This window comes from Phyllobates terribilis, unplaced genomic scaffold, assembly GCF_046119375.1.
Source record: "Phyllobates terribilis strain yellow unplaced genomic scaffold, ASM4611937v1 Scaffold_1__5_contigs__length_1240528914, whole genome shotgun sequence".
Taxonomy (NCBI): Eukaryota; Metazoa; Chordata; class Amphibia; order Anura; family Dendrobatidae; genus Phyllobates; species Phyllobates terribilis.
Genome location: NW_027362761.1, coordinates 1,233,376,795 through 1,233,394,031, shown reverse-complemented (window position 1 = coordinate 1,233,394,031; position 17,237 = coordinate 1,233,376,795). Strand labels below are relative to the sequence as shown.

General features: G+C 44.1%; 1 protein-coding gene across 2 annotated transcripts in view; it reads right to left on the bottom strand.

Annotated features, from left to right (window-relative positions):
* LOC141173617 (uncharacterized) overlaps positions 1-16,401 on the bottom strand; it is a 122,855-nt gene extending 106,454 nt beyond the window's left edge. Inside the window, exon 1 of one of the 2 annotated variants that reach the window (XM_073657921.1) lies at positions 16,285-16,401. The gene's annotated coding sequence lies outside the window, so the exon portion shown is untranslated. The remainder of the gene's footprint in view (positions 1-16,284) is intronic. The other variant, XM_073657928.1, reaches the window with a different exon arrangement.
* Between the last annotated feature and the right edge of the window lie 836 nt (positions 16,402-17,237).

Here is a 17,237-nt window from a genome sequence, read left to right as displayed (position 1 = left end):
TGCAACAGCTACTTCAGTTTGATATATGTAATAACTGTTGGACACAGTAATGTTTCTGCCTTGAAATTAGGTTTATTGTACTAACAGAAAATGTGCAATCTGCATTCAAACAAAATTTGACAGGTGCATAAGTATGGGCACCCTTATCATTTTCTTGTTTTAAATACTCCTACCTACTTTTTACTGACTTGCTAAAGCACTTTTTTTGGTTTTGTAACCTCATTGAGCTTTGAACTTCATAGCCAGGTGTATGCAATCATGAGAAAAGCTACTTAAAGTGGCTACTTGCAAGTTGTTCTCCTGTTTGAATCTCCTCTGAAGAGTGGCATCATGGGCTCCTCAAAACAACTGTCAAATGATCTGAAAACAAAGATTATTCAACATAGTTGTTCAGGGGAAGGATACAAAAAGCTGTCTCAGAGATTTAACCTGTCAGTTTCCACTGTGAGGAACATAGTAAGGAAATGGAAGAACACAGGGACAGTTCTTGTTAAGGCCAGAAGTGGCAGGCCAAGAGAAACATCAGAAAGGCTGAGAAGAAGAATGGTGAGATCAGTCAAGGACAATCCTCAGACCACCTCCAGAGAGCTGCAGCATCAACGTGCTGCAGATGGTGTCACTGTGCATCGGTCAACTATACAACGCACTTTGCACAAGGAGAAGCTGTATGGGAGAGTGATGCGAAAGAAGCCGTTTCTGCAAGCACGCCACAAACAGAGTCGGCTGAGGTATGCAAAAGCACATTTGGAGAAGCCAATTTCCTTTTGGAAGAAGGTCCTGTGGACTGATGAAACCAAGAGTGAGTTGTTTGGTCATACAAAAAGGCGTTATGCATGGCGGCAAAAAAACACAGCATTCCAAGAAAAACACTTGCTACCCACAGTAAAATTTGGTGGAGGTTCCATCATGCTTTGGGGCTGTGTGGCCAATGCCGGCACCGGGAATCTTGTTAAGGTTGAGGGACGCATGGATTCCACTCAGTATCAGCAGATTCTTTACAATAATGTTCAAGAATCAGTGATAAAGTTGAAGTTACGCAGGGGATGGATCTTTCAGCAAGACAATGATCCAAAACACTGCTCCAAATCTACTCAGGCATTCATGCAGAGGAACAATTACAATGTTCTGGAATGGCCATCCCAGTCCCCAGACCTGAATATCATTGAACATCTGTGGGATCATTTGAAGAGGGCTGTCCATGCTCGGCGACCATCAAACTTAACTGAACTGGAATTGTTTTGTAAAGAGGAATGGTCAAAAATACCTTCATCCAGGATCCAGGAACTCATTAAAAGCTACAGGAAGTGACTAGAGGCTGTTATTTTTGCAAAAGGAGGATCTACTAAATATTAATGTCACTTTTCTGGTGAGGTGCCCATACTTATGCACCTGTCAAATTTTGTTTGAATGCAGATTGCACATTTTCTGTTAGTACAATAAACCTCATTTCAAGGCAGAAACATTACTGTGTCCAACAGTTATTACATATATCAAACTGAAATAGCTGTTGCAAAAACACCAATTTTTATAAAACATTAAGCTTAAGATTAATAGGGGTGCCCAAACTTTTTCATGTAACTGTATACAGCAGTAGCACCAATATAATGTATATATAGCAGTAGCACCTGTATAATGTATCTTGACTACTGTATATACATTATATAGGTGATGTATATACAGCAGTAGCAAGGGATGTGTTTGTCCTCAACCTGCAGTTCTCGGTTTGTCCTGACGGCAGAGGTGGCGCTAGAGAGCAAGACTGAGAAAATTCCTGTGTTTGTAGGCAGTGGAGCCGGAGTCAGCATGGTTGGTGCTGAGTTTTTGAGAACTCATGGTCTCGCTTGCTGTACTTTAGCTAAGCCTATTCATATTTTTGCCATCGACTTGGCGCCACTTGCACAGAAGGCTCTGACTCAGATTGTATATAATGTAAAACTGAGGGTGGGGTCAGTTCATTGTGAAATAATTCCTTGTTATGTACTGAACGGCCTTCCCACTCCGATTGTACTGGGTCTACCCTGGTAGGTGAAATATAATCCGATAGTGGACTGTCAATCCAGAGAGACCATTGAATGGGGAGGTTACTGCCATGAGAACTGCTTAAACATTTCCCTTTCTACAATCTCTACGGAGACATTACCTGCTTTTCTGTCTGGTTTTGAGAACGTATTTTCTGAGAGGGGATGTCAGGATTTGCCTCCTCATTGTGGTTATGACTGTCCTATTAACCTGAAACTACCGAAGTCCAGACTGTATAATCTTTCTGGCCCTGAGAGACAAGCCATGAAGGATTTTATTGCGGAAAGTCTGGAGAAGGGACATATCAGACCCTCATCTTTGCCTGTGGTGGCAGGGTTCTTCTTCGTGAATAAGAAAGATGGTGGTCTCTGTCCTTGTTAGATTTCCGGGAATTGAATGAAATTACCGTCCAAGATCCATACCGTCTTCCTCTGATTCCAGATCTATTCAACCAGGTTGGGGGAGCTAAGGTGTTCTCCAAGTTAGATTTAAGGGGAGCCTACAATCTGGTGAGAATCAGAGAGGGGACGAATGGAAAATGGCATTCAATACCCCTGAGGGACATTTTGAGAGTCTGGTTAATGCCTTTCGATCTGACCAATGCACCTGTGGTATTCCAGCATTTCATAAATGATATTTTCCATTATTTGGTGGGGAGGTTTGTGGTGGTCTATCTGGACGATATTTTGGTTTACACATCATTTTGAGACACATCGGGGGCATGTTAAGCAGGTGCTCCAGATATTAAGGGATAACAAACTTTATGCCAAACTAGAGAAATGTGTTTTCGCCGTCCAGGAGATGCAGTTTTTGGGGTACCTGTTGTCATCTTCGGGTTTTCGGATGGATCCGGAGAAGGTCCGTGCAGTCCTTGATTGGGACCGTTCCGAGAACCTGAAGGCATTACAGCGCTTTCTGGGCTTTACTAATTTTTACTGGAATTTTATTCAAAATTATTCGTTAGTTGTGAAACTCCTTACTGACATGACAAAAAAGGGGTCTGATTTTTCTAAATCGTCGAGTGCCTCCCAGCAGGCTTTTTCCTCCCTAAAGAGTTGTTTTGCCACTTCACCTATGTATACTATGTAGTCAAACCGATGTTTCTCAATCTTTTATTGTAGAAGTTGATGCCTCTGCGGTCGAGGTTGGGGCTGTGTTGTCTCAAAGTCCGTCCCCTGGTAAATGGTTTCTGTGCACTTTCTTTTCCAAAAAATTATCTTCGACTGAGAGAAATTATGACGTGGGTAATAGGGAGCTTTTGGCAATTAAATTGGCATTCAAAGAATGGCGACATTGGTTGTAGGGGGCTGTCCATCCTATTACTGTTATTACTGACCATAAGAACCTGTTATATCTCCAGTCAGCTAAACGTATTAACCCTAGGCAAGCCAGATGGTCCCTGTTTTTTACTAGGTTCAATTTTGTTGTCACTTTCTGTCCATGGGGTTAAAAACATCTAGGCTGATGCTTTGTTCCAGAGCTTCCCTGGTGGTGGTGACCATGAGAACCCTGCTCCTGTTTTGCAGAAGGGGGTAGTCATTTCGGCTTTATACCCTACCCTGGAGGGTGAGGTGTTCGAGGCTCAGGGAGACGCTCCTGTCTTCTGCACTTTGGGGAGGTTATTTGTACCATCTAATTTGCAGCATAAAGTAATTAAGGAACATCATAACTCTGTGCTTGCTGGTCATCCTAGTGGTAAGGCAACCACGGACCTTCTTTCCCGTCGTTTTTTGTGGCCGGGTTGCATCGGGATGTGATTGAACAGGTGTCTGCTTGCAATGGAGTCAAACTGAAAGGGAGAAGATACATATTAGAAAAAACTTTTTGACAGTGAGGTGATCAATGAGTGGAACAGGCAGCCACGAGAGGTGGTGAGTTCCCCTTCAATGGACGTCTTCAAACAGAGGCTGGACAGACATCTGTCTGAGATGGTTTAGTGAATCCTGCATTGAGTGCGGGGTTGGACACGATGACCCTGGAGGTCCCCTCCAACTCTTAACAGTCTAGGATTCTATGATCGTCCTGCTGATGCCCCATACACAGTTGTTAAAAGTGGGTGGCCATGTTCAATTACACCACGCTTAAAAACACGGGAGCTAGATATTAGTCGCATCGTCTGGGGTAATGCATTCCAGAAAACTGGCGCAGCATGAGAGAAGTCTTGGGGACAGAGGTGCGAGGTTCGGATTATGGAGGATGTTAGTCTTAGAACAGTTGCAGAACGGAGGGTGCGGGAAGGGTGATAGACAGAGATGAGGGATGAGATATAAGGTGGGGCAGAACTCTGGAGAGCTTTGTGGGCGAGAGAGATGAGTTTGTATTGTATGTTGTAGCAAATGGGTAACCAGTGCAATGACTGGCACAGGGTAGAGGCGTCAGTGAAGCAGCTGGACAGAAATATGACCATGGCTTCTGCATTCAGGACGGATTGGAGAGGAGGAATTTTGTCAGGGATTCCACACACACACAGGGGGACAACACCGGGGAGATCACGCAATATCTCGCCGTTGCAGACACGCTGTCCGTATTTTGTCCGGAGTCGCGAGCACACGATCCAGACTACTCTCTACGTAGGTATCGGTAAGCGACCAGTGAGCGTATGGCGCAACACCCTGGGTTCCACAGACTGGAATCCGTGTTTAACGCCCTCCGTACGGTCACTGTCAGCTTCACGATATGCCAATTATTAAGATTCTCTGCCACCACCGGCCGAGTTTGAAATATAATACAGGCCTGGCCGGACGCCTGCGTTTTGGTAGGTATATGGCTTCGGGGAAGGGAACGATTACAGAACAAAAGAAACAGAACTATTAAATTTTATATTTAATCCAAAAGGGAGGCAGTGTTTAGGAAAAATATATACAAGGATGTTACAAAGGGGAAATTAAAATACATAGGCAGTTACATAAAATAAACAGGGTAAAAAGAAGACAACTTACACATAATCTCCAGATTATGCTGTTATTGAACAGGACCCGTTGCTTATACTTCTTATTCCCCCCTGGCAATGAGTACTCTTGTCTTCTCCATGGGTTCTCTTATACCTAAGGGGAGATCTGGCCCCACGCCCCTTGTGGTGACATCATGTGGGCCGGTCTCCAGCCTGTACATTTTTATTAAAAACGCTGACTTCTGCGATAACTCATTGCCCGTTGATCGCAGAAGCTTGCGGACTATGCCATTTTTTCCCTTATGATTTTATCTTTATTTAGATATCACACATCCCATAGCTGCAGTCTGCCATTCTGGTGTTTTTGCGCTGCAGCTCCCTGATTTTGGTTACAGCCCTGGAAAACTACCTATACATTCCTGGGCTGATTTGGTCACTACACATATGGGTCCCGTTATTGTCGGACCTCTGGAACTCACAAGATTTCATATTTCATATCGGAGTCAGTGCGTCTAGAAATTTTCCTTTGAGGCTTGGGAAGCAGCTTCAACAGTTACACGCAAATTAGTGCCAGCCTGCGTTTTAATTACCTCCTGCGTCTTTCAGAGAAAAGATACGTGCTTCCTAACGAAGTTATAACACTCCTTGGCTGGCCTTGTTTGCATAAACTATTTACCAGGCGTGGGCTAATTCGGGCTTTTGTGCTGAGCAGAAGGGGAATAACGGAGGGGGGTGAACATCTATGTCAGGCAGATAAGGAAGAACATTTTCCTGATATTAATATGTTCCTGACAGAGACCGATCAGTAAAGAGTTACAGTAGTCCAGACGAGAGTGAATAAGAGCGACAGGAAGAGTTTTTGCAGTTTCAAAGGTGAGCAAATATTGGATTCTGGAGATATTTTTAAGGTGCAGGTGATATGAGCGAGTCAGTGTTTGGATATGGGGAATAAAGGAAAGTTCTGTATCAAATATGACCCCAAGGAAGCGGGCGTGCTGCTTGGAAGTTATGGTTGAAGTACCCAAGATAATTGCAATACAAGGTACAAGTTCAGTTTTGGAAAGATTCAGTATCAGATAGAGGGAGGCCATGATGTTAGAGACAGTGGACAGACAATCCCTAGATGTTATGCGGTTCGCAGAGGGACCCATCTAGACTGGCACCAAACCAGCAAAGGCGCAGCCACAGATGCACTTGGCACAAGCTGCCCAGCTAGGCGAGCCCTTCAGGGCCGGGAATACTCTTCACCCAGCTCCCTGTAAATGGAAGGGGGACTTTGGCAGAGCACTCCCCAGGCCCACAGTCGCCAGACAGCTGGCGTCTTGTGATGCAGCTGGTGCCTAGTCAAGGACCTGGTGTGTACCTCTGCAAGAACCCCAGGAAGTGTAACCACAAGAGAAAATGAGAAAATGCAGCCCCCATATAGTATAATGCAGCCCCATAGAGTTTAATGCAGCCCCCATAGAGTATAATGCAGCCGCATCGAGTATAATGCAGCAGCATAAAGTATAATGCAGCCCCCATAGAGTTTAATGCAGCCCCATGGAGTTTAATGCTGCCCCCTCATAAAATATAATGCGGCCCCATAAAGTATAATGCCGACCCATAGAGCATAATGCAGTTCCCATATAGTATAATGCAGCCCATAGAGTATAATGCAGCCTCTTATAAAGTATAATGCAGCCACTTATACAGTATAATACACCCCCATAGAAGTATAATGCAGCTCCATAAGAATATAATGCAGCCCCATAGAGTACATATAGTATAATGCTGCCCTATAGAGTATAATGCAGCTTCATAGAATATAATGTAGCCCCCGTAGAGTATAATGCAGCCCCCATAGAGTATAATGCAGCCCCATAGAGAACAATGCCGCCTCATAGAGTTTAATGCTGCCCCTCTATTAAAGTATAATGCAGCCAGTCATAGAAAATATTAAGAATTTCTCTCTCCCCCCAAACCCCTCTTCCCCTCCCTATACTGTTTGTCAAAGGAACAGGAGCTAAAGTTCTAGAGAAATGGCTTCTATGCATGTAAAATGGAGAGACAGGGGTGGTGAATAGACACCTGGGTGAGCAGGATGCAGCTCCTAAACTTCAAAGGAGTTCTACCTCACACCAAGACATCTCCATTTGCACATGTGTGGAATCACCAGTCTCGTAGGCACCGACACGAAATATGGAATGTCAGAAGTTCTATACTTACGATAATAATGGGACACATTTTTAGCGGCATGGTCAGCTAAGGAACAAAACACACATTTTTCTGTATTTGAGAGCCATGCCGGTGAGCTACAACGCAAAAGTACCAAAATAACGGACAGCAGCCATGTCATGTCTATAGAATGGTAAATTTGCAATAAAAAAATATGGTGTCATTTGCAAACTTCTGCGATCAACCAGCAAGAAGTTATTGCAGAAATTAGGGATTCTAATAAAAACATGAAGGGTGGAGCCCCGCCCACGAGATGTCATCACATGGGGTGTGTGGGCAGGTCCCCCAAGCTGAAGATGGGTCCATACTCATTGCAGGGAGGTATATATTCTATAAGCAAGGGGTCCCGTTCGATAACGGTCAAATTGGAGCGCCTCCCCTCCAGCTAAACTGAATCATCTCTGCGATCTGTATAGTATGTCTTCTATTAATCATTTTTATTTTGTGTAACTGTATATTCTGTACTGTAATGTCTCCCTTTGTAAAACCTTTTGTATATTTTTCATAGACACTGCCTCCCTTTTGGATTAAATATAAAATTTAATAGTCCTGTTTCTTGTGCTCTGTAATCGTTCCTTCCCCAAAGCCATACGCTACCAGAAAACAGGCGTCCGATCTGGCCTGTATTACACTTTAAAACTGATCGGTGGTGGCAGTGAATAATTATAATTGGGCTATCGTGAAGCTGGCAGTGACTATACGAGGGCGTATACACATATTCCAGACGTTGGAATCCGGAGGTGTGTACGTCATATGCTCACTGCTCGCTTGCCGATAGCTACATAGTGAGTAATCGGGATCGTGTGTGCGCGAATCCCTGACAATTCTGACGTTCCTGACAAAGTGACAGCAGCAGTGGGATATTGTGTGATCCTGCCGGTGTCATACCTAACACAGACCTATAGAGAATAATGCTGCCCTCCTCATAGAGTATAATGCAGCCCCATAGAGTATAATGCTGCCCCCCTCATAGAGTATATTGTCGCCCATAGAGTATAATGCAGCCGCATAGAGTATAATGCAGCCCCCATATAATATAATGCAGCTCCCCATAGAGTATAATGAAGCCCCCATAGAGTATAGTGCAGCACCATATAGTATAATGCAGCCCATAGAGTATAATGCAGCCCATTATAGAGTATAATGCAGCCCCCATAGAGTACAATGCAGCCCCATAGAGTACAATTCAGCCCCATAGAGTACAATGCAGTCCCCTCAGAGTATAATGCAGCCCTATAGAGTATACTGCAGCCCCATATAGTATAATGCAGCCCCCTTAGAGTATAATGCAGCCCCTTCAAGTATAATGCAGCCCCATACAGTTTAATGCAGTACCCATATAGTATAATGCAGCCCCCATATAGTAAAATGCAGCCTCCATATAGTATAATGCAGCCCCATAGAGTTTAATGCGGCCCCCCTTAGAGTATAATGCAGCCGCATAAACAATAATGCTGCCCCCCTCAAAGAGTATAATACAGCCCCATAGAGTATAATGCTGCCCCCCTCATAGAGTATATTGCCGCCCCATAGAGTATAATGCAGCCCCATAGAGTATAATGCAGCCCCCATAGAGTATAATGCAGCCCCACAGGAGTATAATGCAGCCCCAAAGCATAATGCAGCCCCATAAAGTACATATATTATAATGCCACCCCATAGAGTACAATGCAGCCCCATATGATATACTGTAGCCCCCGTAGAGTATAATGCAGCCCCATAGAGTACAATTCAGCCCCATAGAGTATAATGTAACCCCATACAGTATAATGCGGCCTCCATATAGTATAATGTAGTCCCATAGAGTTTAATGCAGCCTCATTGAGTTTAATGCAGCCCCTATATAGTATAATGCAGCCTCCATATAGTATAATGCATCCCTATAGAGTATAATGCAGCCCCAAAGAGTACATATATTATAATGCCACCCCATAGAGTACAATGCAGCCCCATATAATATGCTGTAGCCCCCGTAGAGTATAATGCAGCCCTGTAGAGTACAATGCAGCCCCATAGAGTATAATGCAGCCCCCCATAGAGCATAATGTAACCCCATACAGTATAATGCGGCCTCCATATAGTATAATGTAGCCCCATAGAGTATAATGCAGCCTCATTGAGTTTAACGCAGCCCCATAAAGTACAATGCAGCCCCATAGAGTATAATGCAGTCCCATAGAGCATAATGTATCCCCCTCAGAATATAATGCAGCCCCCCATAGAGCATAATGTAGCACCATAGAGTATAACGCAGTCCCCATATAGTATAATGCAGCCACAATAGAGTATAATGCAGCCCCATAGAGTATAATGCAGCCCCATAGAGTATAATGCTGCCCCATAGAGTATAATGCAGCCCCATAGAGTATGCTGCCCCATACAGTATAATGCAGTACCATAGAGTATAGAGTAGCCCCCTCAGAGTATAATGCAGTACCATAGAGTATAATGTAGCCCCCTCATAATGCAGCCCCCCCATAGAGCATAATGTAGCCCCATAGAGTATAATGCAGCCCCCATATAGTATCACGCAGCCCCATAGAATCATAGAATCATAGAATGGTAGAGTTGGAGGGGACCTCCTGGGTCATCTGGCTCAACCCCCTGCTCAAAGCAGGATTCACTAAATCATCTCAGACAGATGTCTGTTCAGCCTCTAAAGACGTCCATTGAAGGAGAACTCACCACCTCTCGTGATCTCCTCACTGTCATACAGTGTCTTCTAATATCTAATCTGTGTCTCCTCCCATTTAGTTTCATCCCATTGCTTCTAGTCTTTCCTTGTGCAAATGATAATAAAGATGATCCCTCTACAGTGTGACATCCCTTGAGATATTTGTAGACAGCTATTAAGTCTCCTCTCAGTCTTCTTTTTTGCAGCTAAACATTCCCAAATCCTGCAACCGTTCCTCATAGGACATGGTTTGCAGACCGGTCACCATTCTGGTCGCTCTTCTCTGAACTTGCTCCAGTTTGTCGATGTATTTTTTAAAATGTGGCGCCCAAAACTGTACACAGTATTGCAGATGAGGTCTGACCAAAGAGGAGTAAAGACCGATAATGACTTCACGTGATCTAGACTGTATGCTTCTGTTACTACATCCCAGAATTGTATTTGCCTTTTTTTGCTGCTGCATCTGACGCGCCCCCTGGGCCGTGGGGTACTCGGTAGCCGGGCCGGTCGGTGCTGGGGATGTCACGGTGGCAGTGACCCAGGGCGGTCAATTAAAGGGGAAAAAGTAAAGGGGGAATAAAGTTTTTATAGATAATGTTCGTGACGCCACCTGTGGTATGCGGCTATTTGGGGCCGCCGCTGCGGTGCAGATCCTCTGGAGCTGATGGTGACGCAGCAGAGTTGGTTCAGCTCTCCACAGGCAGAGCTTAGCCCAAGGGAAGGATGAAGTGATGTTATGAGGTAGATGTTGATGGTGCTGTGTAGTGCAGGGCTGGTGATGGCACAGCAATAATTCTAGGACTCAGTGGGGTGCAGTCTTTAAGGTTTACTCACAGTTATCACGCTGCTCCAGGTTACAACGGCCAAATTATAACCACCCACGTCATCCTGCGTTCACCAAGGAAGGGGTTCAGCAGCTCTCAGGTATTTCAGGAGTACTTAAAAGGGACCCTTTTCTATGTTCCTTCCTCGGTCGTCTTCCTGCGCTGGCTCTCACCCTCCTGCCCTGCGCCTCACAATCAGTGTCCCAAGCCGGTAGCCTCGGATCTTGTCGGGCGACCTGCAGTCCTCTGGACCCTATGCGGCTACCTTTTCGGTGATATAATTGTGGTAGTGGGCAGCTGCACCTTGAAAGTACAGTAGCTTCCGGTTATCTAGCTGAGCCTGATTCTCAGGTCCCCTCTGCGGCATGATCTCTCCATGTCCGTGTAGATTCGGGCGCCTGGGTGGCTTCCTGCACTCACTGTGTCCCTGGGATCCCCTCTGTTTCTCTGGAGCCTTCCCTCTGCTCCCATTCTCTCTCAGTCTGTCCTGGGCCTCTTTCACTGGGCCCTGCTCCTTTCTCCACTCCTCCTGAGCAGAGCTCCTCTTGAGCTCCTGCTCCCAGCTCTCTCTCCTCTGTACTCTCTCCTCAGACTGACTGATCTGCTTCTAGATGTTTCCCTCTCTTCTTATACTCCTACTGAAGGTGCTCCCCTGATCTACTTCCTCCACCCACATCCACTACATGGTTCCCCCTCTCTCGGCCCCCCCCCTTCCAACCAGGGACAGGGCTCAGCATTGTACACGTGCATCTTTCCCCTGCCTGCTAGTCTGGAATGGTGTAGTGTTGGATGCAGGTGGGTGGGTCCCGGGCAGTACCCCATACTTAATTCAAATGTAGTCCAAAACCATGAGGTCAGACAGCTTCCAAACTATAATAACACAAAAGAGGTCTGCTGCGGCACGTAACCGCCAGTCAAGAAGAGATTCTGACAAGATATGAAGAATAAAACCAATATTTATTCAGTTCAAAAATAAAAGATACATTAAAATTAGACAAGGGAAAAACCTCCAAAAAATGGGGGAATGGAAAACACTAAAAGGTCCACTGCTAGCAAAAGTAATACATGAATATGTTAACAGGATAACACACCTCAAGTAGAGGATACAGATGATAAAGAGATGTATTTATAAGAGGACTACAATGTCCTAGTATAGCGCAAGTGCGACAAGGGAAGTAGTCATTACTAAATGCATCTCAAATCTCCATAAGGTTTAAATAGATCAAAGCAACAGTAAACTATACGTGGATCCAGACTATAAGGCCACAGCAAAAACTGAGGTAACACAGGAACCTAGTCAGAAAAAGTGATTACCTGATACCGGAAGAGGATCCTGACAAGCAGAGAGCAACGTGTCCTCCCCCTACACCTCATCCTTACCTGAGAGTGGGGTACCACACCTCTGGGTGAGATGCAGTACCTCTGTGGTGACTGAACCCGCAGGGGCACCACACATCACACTGTTGACTCATGTTCAGTCTATGATCTATTAGTATACCTAAGTCTTTTTCACATGTACTGTTGCTTAGCTCTATTCCTCCCATTCTGTATATGCTTTTTTCATTTTTATTGCCCAGATGTAGTACTTTGCATTTTTCCCTGTTAAAAACCATTCTGTTGGTTGCTGCCCACTGCTCCAGTTTATTTAGGTCTTTTTGAATCCTCTCTCTCTCTTCTCTAGTATTAGCTATCCCTCCTAGCTTTGTGTCATCAGCAAATTTAATCAGTTTACCCTCAATTCCTTCATCTAAATCATTGATAAAGATGTTGAACAATACAGGTCCCAGGACGGAGCCCTGTGGTACCCCACTTGAGACATTCATCCAGCTGGATGTGAAGCCATTTACAACCACCCTTTGAGTCCGATCACTAAGCCAGTTATGAATCCACCTAACAGTTGCCTGGTCCATTGCATACTTGGTCATTTTTTCAATAAGGATGGTGTGAGATACTTTGTCAAATGCTTTGCTGAAGTCAAGATATACTATATCTACAGCATTTCCCTGATCCACCCAGTCAGTGATTCTGTCATAGAAGGAAATTAAGTTAGTCTGACATGACTTGTTAGTTACAAACCCATGCTGACTCTGGTTAATCACTTCATTCTTATCCAGGTACTTACATACATGTTGTTTAATAATTTGTTCAAAGATCTTTCCTGGTATAGAAGTCAGACTAACCGGCCTATAGTTCCCTAGGTCCACCTTCTTCCCCTTTTTGAAGATAGGAATATTTGCTCTTCTCCAGTCTTCTGGGACTTCTCCTGTTCTCCAAGAATTTTCAAAGATTATGGAGAGTGGTTCTAAAATTTCTTCTACGATCTCCTTCAGTACTCTGGGGTGTAATTCATCTGGACCTGGAGACTTGAACTCATTTATGTTAGCTAAATATTTCCTCACAATCTTTCTGTTTACAGATAACCTGGATTCTTCTATTCCTTTAATAGGACAGTGAAGATCAGTTGATGTTACATTTTCTTTCTGAGAGAAAACTCTCAACATCCTTTCTTACCATTTCACCATTTTCATCCTGTAAAACTCCTATAGCATCTTTGACTTTTCTTTTACTTTTGACATACCCCCAAAATCCTTTTTTATTGCTTTTGACATCTCTTGCAAGCCTTAATTCATTGTCAGCTTTAGCTAACCTGATACGTGCCCTGCAGGTTCTGCAGACTGCATTATAATCTTCTTTAGATATGCCTCCCTCTTTCCATTTGATAAACATTTCTTTCTTTCTTTTTAGCATGTCTTTAAGTTCTGTGTTCATCCATCCTGGTTTCCTTAAATGCTTCCCAGTCTTCCTACTTTTCGGGATTGTTAACGATTGTGCTTTGAGAATCTAATTTTTAAAAATTTCCCATCCTTCCTGGACATTTTTGTCCCTAAGGACATCCAGCCATTGGATCCCTCCTATTCTCTTTCTGAGTCGCTTAAAATCTGCCTTTCTGAAATCTAACCTTGAAGTTTGAGTCTTCACATGTCTTCCTCCTCTAGTTGTCCAAAATTCTATAATAGCATGAGAGTATAATAGAGTATAATTCATCCCCCATAGAGTATAATGCAGCCGCATCGAGTATAATGCAGCTGCATAAAGTATAATGCAGTGCCATAGAGTTTAATGCAGCCCCATAGAGTTTAATGCAGCCCCATAGAGTTTAATGCAGCCCCCATATAGTATAATGTGGCCTCCATATAGTATAATGCAGCCTCCAAAGAGAATAATGCAGCCCTCATAGAGTATAATGCAGCCCCACAGGAGTATAATGCAGCCCCATGGAGTATAATGCAGCCCCATAGAGTATATATATTATAATGCCACCCCATAGAGTATAATGCAGCCCCATAGAGTACATATATTATAATGCCACCCCATAGAGTACAATGCAGCCCCATATAATATACTGTAGCCCCCGTAGAGTACAATGCAGCCCCACAGAGTACAATGAAACCCCATAGAGTATAATGCAGCCGCCCATAGAGCATAATGTAGCCCCATACAGTATAATGCAGCCTCCATATAGTGTAATGCGGCCCCATAGAGTATAATGCAGCCCCATAGAGTTTAATGCAGCTCCCATACAGTATAATACAGCCTCCATATAGTATAATGCAGCCCCATAGAGTTTAATGCAGCCCCAAAAGAGTATAATGCAGCCCCCATGGAGTATAATGTAGCCCCACAGAGTATAATGTAGCCCCCTCAGAATATAATGCAGCCCCCCTTAGAGCATAATGTAGCCCTATAGAGTATAATGCAGCCTCCATATAGTATAATGCAGCCCCATAAAGTATAATGCATCTCCATAGAGTTTAATGCAGCCCCCATATAGTATAATGAAGCCTCCATATAGTATAATGCAGCCCCATAGAGTTTAATGCAGCCCCAATAGAGTATAATGCAGCCCCCACAGAGTACATTGCAGCCCCATAGAGTATAATGCAGCCCCATAGAGTATAATGTTGACCCATAGAGTAAAATGCAGCCCCATAGAATATGCTGCCATATAGAGTATTATGCAGTACCATAGAGTATAATGTAGCCCCCTCAGAGTATAATGCAGCCCCCCATAGAGCATAATGTAGCCCCATAGAGTATAATGCAGCCCCCATATAGTATCATGCAGCCCCATAGAGTATAATGCAGCGCCATAGAGTTTAATGCAGCCCCATAGAGTTTAATGCAGCTCCGATATAGTATATTGCGACCTCCATATAGTATAATGCAGCCCCCATAGAGAATAATGCAGCCCCCATAGAGTATAATGCAGCCCCATGGAGTATAATGCCGCCCCTTAGAGTATAATGCAGCCCCATACATTATAATGCAGCCCCATAGAGTATAATGCAGCCCCATGCAGTATAATGCCACCCCATAGAGTATAATGCAGCCCCATACATTATAATGCAGCCGCATAGAGTATAGTGCAGCCCCATAAAATATAATGCAGCCCCATAGAGTATAATGCAGCCCCATGGAGTATAATGCTGCCCCATAGAGTATAATGCAGCCCCATACATTATAATGCAGCCACATAGAGTATAATGCAGCCCCATAAAATATAATGCTGACCCATAGAGTATAATGCCGCCCCATAGAGTATAATGCAGCCCCATACAGTACATATAGTATAGTGCAGCCCCATAGTCCTCTACTATTATGACCACTCACTGATTTAAAAAAAAAAAAATACAATACTCACTTCTCCTCGTTCCCCCGCTGCTCCGGCCTCTGCAACGTGTCTATTTGGCAACTCCACTACCCAGCACAGCGTGGCGCCTGATGAAGTGACATCATCGCGTCCAATGCGTCAGATGTTAGACTCAGAGGGGGATTGATGGAAGAGGGAGCATCACAGGGATACAGTTGAATGCGCAATGCAGGGGGGTTTTGGACTCAGGGGCCCCATAGCGGCCGCATGGTGTGCCACTGTTAGCGGGGGAAATGCCTAATTTGTCTGCCCCTAATGCTGGCCCTGTATAACATTGTGGGTTACAGCTAAATTAGACAAAATGTACAAATGGGGGAGGAAGGTTGAACTTGATGGACCTAGGTCTTTATTCAACCTATGTTACTATACAACCCTGAACAAAATGGTGTAGCAGAAAGAAGGTACGGGACACTTTGTGAAAGTGGAAGTAGTATGCTTTTTGATGCAGATTTGCCAAAAACATATTCTGGTGAAGCAATCACAACGGCTTGCTGTCTTCAAAACAGACTAGCAGGTAAAGCTCCTGTGAAAGCTTAATTTGAGCAATAGAACAACAAGAAGCCTGAACTTCAACACATAAGAATATTCAGAAGTAAAACGTACCAAGAGGGAATCTCATGCAAAAGAAGGTATCCTGGTGGGCTACAGTGAAACCCAGAAAGAATATAGAATCCTGCACCCAGAAACAAACAAGGTCACAATAAGCAGAGATGTAATGATTGATGACTACTTCGTGTCGCTCAAGTTTCATGACATCATACCAGTAGTCCAGCTGAAGTAACAACCATCTCAGTCACAATTTCAAAATAACTAGATAAAGGATGTAGAAGTTTTGTTAGGTTCTTCAACCACTGAATAAGCAACAGAAAAATTAGATGAACCTGAAAATCATTGAGATCAAACAAGGGTATACCAGCTAAGCGTCTATCCAACTGTGTCAAAATCCTACCTGATTCAGACCCGCAATCATGAGATGCAACAGCTACCTGTCCATGAAGAACTGAAGTGGATTAATGCTGCTAATGAGGAAATGAAGTCCCTTCATCAACTCCTAACTTGGAAACTCACCAAACCACCACAAGGCAAGAAAGCAATCAAAATGTAAATGATCATTTATGACCAAGTATGACTCTGAAGGCAAAGTTCACAGATTTAAAGTAAGATTAGTCCCAAAAGGATATTTTCAGATATATGGTGAAGATTATGATGCCACATTTTCTCCAGTTCCTAAGCAGACCATATTCAGGACTCGAATGGCTGTAACTGCTGTACAAAACATTTGGACATCAAAACTGCCTTTTTAAATGGTGACATTGAAGAGGACTTGTGCATGACTCAACCTGAGGGTTATATCAGTGAGGGTGAAGGGAATCTTGTTTGCAAACTACAATAATCTGTCTTAGGCTATGTGCCCACGATGCAGAAATGCTCTGGATTTTTTTTAGCATCACTTGGAAAGTGCTTGTCAACTTGGTCACACTATATAAATCCATGCAACCGGCAACCGGCATATATAGTGTGACCTTAAAGAATGGTAAAAAATAAATCTATACTTACCTTATGATGGCCTCCGGAGTCCTTGTCTTGGCTTGGCGGCAGCTCGCGGTAGACTAAAGGACCTGCCGACGTCAGCGGTCGCGTGACCCATCACATGACTAAATAACGTCACCGCAGGTCCTTGAGTCCACCGTGATCTGCCGGCAAGGAAGGACAAGCGCACCGCCATCAGAAGGCAAGTATAATATTTATTTTTTATTTTATTCTTTTTTTTACAGGTTCTATGGTACCCGGGTCCGGAGGAGAGTCTCCTGTCCTCCACACCCGGGTACCATCCGCACATTGGAACGCATGTATTCCGCATGTACAGATGCAGTGATGCGGATGACATGCGTTCCAATGCAA